The sequence below is a fragment of the Lithobates pipiens genome, unplaced genomic scaffold, assembly GCF_037356315.1.
Source record: "Lithobates pipiens isolate NorthernLeopardFrog02 unplaced genomic scaffold, aLitPip1_a1.2 Scaffold_28, whole genome shotgun sequence".
NCBI classification, from domain to species: domain Eukaryota; kingdom Metazoa; phylum Chordata; class Amphibia; order Anura; family Ranidae; genus Lithobates; species Lithobates pipiens.
In genome coordinates this window covers 187096163-187102162 of record NW_027507789.1, presented here as the reverse complement: position 1 = coordinate 187102162, position 6000 = coordinate 187096163, and the positions used below count along the sequence as shown (strand labels likewise).

General features: G+C 42.9%; 1 protein-coding gene across 3 annotated transcripts in view; it reads left to right on the top strand.

Moving 5' to 3' along the window:
* The first annotated feature begins 2261 nt into the window (after positions 1-2261).
* The window catches only part of TANC2 (tetratricopeptide repeat, ankyrin repeat and coiled-coil containing 2), a 703225-nt gene continuing 699486 nt past the window's right edge, over positions 2262-6000 (top strand). For 2 of the 3 annotated variants that reach the window (XM_077460129.1, XM_077460128.1), the window contains exon 1: positions 2263-2440. The gene's annotated coding sequence lies outside the window, so the exon portion shown is untranslated. Of the gene's footprint in view, positions 2441-6000 lie in introns of all 3 variants that reach the window. The other variant, XM_077460125.1, reaches the window with a different exon arrangement.

Below are 6000 nucleotides of genomic sequence, written 5' to 3'. Positions count from 1 at the left end.
TAAATGGTTGTGGAACAAATCATCTGAGCTTCCATTATTTCTTATGGGGAAATTCACTTTCATTTACAAGCGCTTTGGATTATGAGCATTTTTTCCAAACGCATTATTCTTGCAATCCAAGGTTTTACTGTATATCATGCCCCTTAAGGTCATATCCACCATCACTTCTGCTGAATGTTACCCACTGGAGAGGTAAAGGGGCATGCTTGAAAGTTCTGCCTGCAACTGTGGTCATTAAGCCTAACATCAGCCTGTTCTGCAAAGGTCCTTGTATTGTTTGTTGTAAAATCCCTCATTACATTGATTATCTTTGTAAATTCTTCATTACATTGCTAATCAGTGTACATTTCCTTTTACATTGGTGGTCAGTGTAAATCCCCCCTAATATTGGTGGTTGATGTAGACGTGTCACCTTACATTGGTGGTCAGTGTAAATCTCTTTGATAATGGTTGTCAGTGTAAATTTCCCCTTACATAGAGAGAATTATATATTCCCCCTAAAGGCCCATACACACGATCAGACTTTTTGACAACCAACATGAAAATTAGCTGTTTTACGGCAACATCTGACCGTGTGTACGCTCCATCTGACAAACTTTTTCGGTTTTCATCTGACTTTTGTTGGCTGTGCGAATGGACAAACAAAAGTCTGATGGAGCAAAGACTGATCGTGTGTACAGAAAACCATAGGACTTTTGTACAAAGTACAAATACGCATGCTCAGAACCAATGCAAAAGATCAGGCAACAATACAGAAGTTGACCAAAGGTAGCGGTAAAGAGCAGAAAAACCACGTGATTTGGTGAAAGTTGGCTGAAAAAGTCCTGCCGTATGTATGCAATACAAGTTCACGGCTGACGCCCTTTGTACAAAAATCCACAGGAAAGTTTGTACAAAGTCCGATCGTGTGTATGAGGCTTTACACTGGTGGTTGGTGTAAATGCTCCTATTACTTTGATGTCAGTGTATAAATCCCTCTTAATATTGGTGGGTGGTATAAAAAAAACTTACATGGTGGTCAGTGCAAATTCCCCCCTCACATTGGTGGTCAGTGTAAATCCCCCCTCACATTGGCGGTCATGGTAAACGCCCCATTACATTGGTGGTCATGGTAAACTCCCCATTACATTGGTGGTCATTGTAAACTCCCCATTACATTGCTGGTCATTGTAGAATCCCCCACTATCTTCTTGCCAAAGATTTCCAGCTTTGCTCTATTATATGATTCAGAATTTGCCACAGTGTACTGCTGCCTAACTAATCCCATCTGCCCACCACTGCCACTGATCCCATCAACCCCCCAGCATTGCCACTAATCATATCCTCCCCCTCCTTCAGCACTGCCACTGGTCCCAGGAGTTTCTGTCTATTGATGGGTCCCCTCACCTCCCCAGTCCATGGTGTGCAGGCAGTGAGGAGAGGATGTGCTGTAACCTTTAGCAACCAATCAGTGAGCAGTAATCATGTGCACTAATCACTTGCAACCAATTAGTGAGTGGTAGAGATATGCAGTAACCTCTAGCAACCAGTGAGCAGTAATAATGTGCAGTACCCTCCAGCAACCAATCAGTGAGAAGTGTTGATGAACAGTAATCTCTAGCAACCAATCAACAAGCAGAAGTCAGGTGCTGTGACCTCTAACAGCCAGTCAGTGAGCAGTAATGATACAATGTAACCTCTGGCAACCAATCGCAATTGCTGCCTAATCTGATTCAGTAAACTGATTTTGAGTCTCGCTTCTATTTATTGTATGTTTCTCTCAGAGCAGGTGGAGGGTGGAATTACATGGAGGGGGGCAAAAAATGTTTGCCCAGGGTCCAATCAATATTAAAGGTCCTGAATGTAGTGCAATGAGCGGTGTGATTGTATAGAGATTTGGGGTAGTTGGGGTAGCAGGTCATCATATTACACATGATTGGTAAATGTAATGTACTATGAGGACAATCCTCACCAGTGATGGGATGTGTATGGAATCAGGTGAGCTCCATCTTGCTACATCTTAGTGAGATTAAAGTGTATGTGCTGTGATCTGCATACCCGGTCCGGTATGATTTCCCATCGATCAGTAGTATATAGCCCTCCCCTGCCTCTGATGAATGGCAGCTCTATGGCACATCACTATGAATAAATAAGGCGCTGGGGGTGTGACCTGTGTGGAAGTCTCATTAATAGATAATCAGTAGGTGGGCGTGACCAGAGTACACGGCTCCTGCATGTGTAATGAGGCAGTGGGCGTGGTCTCCCAGTGTCGGCGGCTCTACCCGGGCCGTGTATACGGAACCGAGAGATAAGGAGAGGAGAGGAGGGCGAGGCTCCGGGGGGAGGGCTCAGGAGGAGGCGGCTGTCACACGGCCAGGGCCGGTTCCCGTTGTGCGGAGGGAGCCGGCCTGGAGAAGAGGCACAACCGAGCTGCTAGAAGAGACGGTGCAGACTGAACCAGGTGAGAGCCCGGGGGGAGGGGGCATGGAGGACCATTCCACCCTGCACGGGTCACCATCCCACCAGGGTCACCATGCATCACACCTCTGCAGTGCTGTGTGTATGGAGGGCCCGTTCTCACATCGTGTATATATTACTCTACAGCAGGTACATGTGTGTGATCTGTACACATCCTCCTCCTCCTGGATGAAGGCAATGCTTCTCTGCAATGTGCAATTTACACTTACAATGTGCCACCTGCTTCTCACATTCTCTGATTGTACACAACCCATAGGATCAGCTGTCATTCCATAGGATTGCTCACATCCCATAGGACAGCCTTCAGTCCTATAGCCCTGTAGGAGTATCTACAACCCTTAGGACAGGCTTTAATGTCATATGATTGTACACAACCCATAGAATTGGCTTTAATGTCATATTCTTATACACAAGCCATGGGGCAGGCTTTTGTCCTGTAATAGTGTCCACAATCTGTAGGACAGGCTTTAATTCTATATAATTTTACAAAACCCATAGGACAGGCTTCAGTCCTGTATTATTATACACACCCCACAGGACAAGCTTTAATTCTATATGATTATACACAACCCATAGGACATACTTTAGTCCCATAGTAGTGTCCACAATCCATAGAACAAGCTTTAATTCTATGATTGTACACAACCCATAGGACAGGCTTTAGTCCTGTATGATTGTACACAACCCATAAGACAGGCTTTAGTCCTGTAGGATTGTACACAACCCATAAGACAGGCTTTAGTCCTGTAGGATTGTACACAACCCATAAGACAGGCTTTAGTCCTGTATGATTGTACACAACCCATAGGACAGGCTTTAGTCCTGTATGATTGTACACAACCCATAGGACAGGCTTTAGTCCTGTATGATTGTACACAACCCATAAGACAGGCTTTAGTCCTGTAGGATTGTACACAACCCATAAGACAGGCTTTAGTCCTGTAGGATTGTACACAACCCATAAGACAGGCTTTAGTCCTGTAGGATTGTACACAACCCATAGGACAGGCTTTAGTCCTGTATGATTGTACACAACCCATAGGACAGGCTTTAGTCCTGTATGATTGTACACAACCCATAGGACAGGCTTTAGTCCTGTATGATTGTACACAACCCATAAGACAGGCTTTAGTCCTGTATGATTGTACACAACCCATAGGACAGGCTTTAGTCCTGTATAATTGTACACAACCCATAGGACAGGCTTTAGTCCTGTATGATTGTACACAACCCATAGGACAGGCTTTAGTCCTGTATGATTGTACACAACCCATAAGACAGGCTTTAGTCCTGTATGATTGTACACAACCCATAAGACAGGCTTTAGTCCTGTATGATTGTACACAACCCATAAGACAGGCTTTAGTCCTGTATGATTGTACACAACCCATAAGACAGGCTTTAGTCCTGTATGATTGTACACAACCCATAGGGTAAGCTTTAATTCTATATGATTATACACAACCCATAGGACATACTTTAGTCCCATAGTAGTGTCCACAATCCATAGAACAAGCTTTAGTCATGTATGATTGTACACAACCCATAGGACTGGCTTTAATGCCATATGATTGCATAGCACAGGCTTTAGTCCTGTATGATTGTACACAACCCATAGGACTGGCTTTAATTCCGTATGATTGTACACAACCCATAGGACTGGCTTTAATTTCCGTGTGATTGCATAGGACAGGCTTTAGTCCTGTATGATTGTAAACAACCCATAGGACAGGCTTGTATTCTGTAAGGCAGGGTGCATGCTTTAATGTGGGGTGAATAGCAGCATGTGTATTGCTGTTGGTGTATCATGCAGGAATGTGTGTTTCATGTAAGAAATGTTTAGTATTTACAGCAAAGTGCTTGCTTTGTTACAAAGACTATATCTTGGAAATTTTCATCATTTGCTACAAAGTGTGGAGCTGCTTTATGGATGTCAGTGGTCAGGGCTCTGCAGTGCTGTGTGTGGGGCTCTGCAGTATTCTGTATGAGTGTTTTTCCTCTCTGACATACCCACATGCAGTGACCTGCCTTATTGTGTCATTATGTGTTCTATTTGCCCAGTTGGATGCAAAACTTTCTTCAGAAATAGTGATTACAGAAGGTCTGAGCGGAGGTACAGAATAACATACATGAATCTCTTTATAACCATGGTCATTGCAGATCAGGGATGTACAGGATCTGGATGCAGTGCATTGTATTGGGTGCTTTTCTATAAAGAGGGGGAACTCTTGGAAGGCTGCGTGTGACAAGGAACATGTGTCAGAGTGTGTGTAGTATTTATTCTGTGTGACCCTGCCGCCATGGGAATCGCTTGTAGGTTTTCATACTTGGAGGGTATGGGCTGCATGTTTACACAGCGCTGTCAGCACTCAGCATTCTCCAGTTCCTGGCTATGGCTATGTGAATGATAGTGCTGGAGAGTCCAATGAATGGAACAAAGATGGAGAACTTTGTTGCAGTTTATAGTTGTGTTCTATTATGTATGCAACATTCAAATAATACATTGATACAATGTGTGTGTATAAATAATACACAAATGCAACAAGTGGAAATTAATGTTTTGTCTAAATAAATAAATATATTTATTTTTTGTACAATGTCCGTTAAATGTGACAATATCCAAATGATGTCTTTTTGTACTTGTGAGCCTCTTAGATTTCTTTACTGAATTCCTCAAAACACTTTTTTGTTACCTTTTTTTCTGCATACACTTTTTACTACAAATATTAATACCATTTTATTAATTTAGATGGTTCGTTTTTTATTTTCACTTTTGTCTTTCGGTCCTGTATTTGCTCAATGCTGCCAATGACTATATTAACAATCGGGGCCAAGTTTCATCTGTGGCTTACGGCAACGCTCACATTGTCGTTCATTCTCAAAACGCCTCCCAACGCACATGTGTTGCAGCAAAAATTTGGCTGATAATTGGAGCATTTTTGTGCATCGGAAGCCCATTTTTATTTTTTTCCCTACTGGGGTTGCCTTTCCACTTCTGGAGCTCTTTTTGATATATATTTTTTTTTTGGTTTGCTCGTATGTTTAAAACAAATTTTAGACCTGAAGATTGGTTGAGAAAGTCCAAAAACATATATTTTCTGCAATTGGAGACCCTGGGGAATAAAATGGTTCCGATTATTATTTTTTTTTTTTATATTATTTTTTTTTCACATCACACTATATTCATGCAATTTTACCCAATTCTTTTGGTAAAATATTGAGCCCCCTTTCACACGGGCACCTCTGTTTTGCGGGATCCACTTGCTCAGCAGAGGATCGATCCGTTGAGCTCCACTGAGAAGGCGAATGACAGGTCTGTCTCCGCTCACTGTGCAGAACAGAGACTGACCCAGTCCTGCTAATTTCTATGGGGAAATTGGGTGAAAACGGACCGCCTGTCCATTTTCATTTGATCTAATCTGCCAGATGGATGGAAAATAGGACTACCATCCCTCTGGATTTTACAGATCGTATCGGATTGGATAGCTGCAGGTGTCAGTGGACATCCCTGCTGACAATTCCGCTGCTCCGTAGGTGTGATTT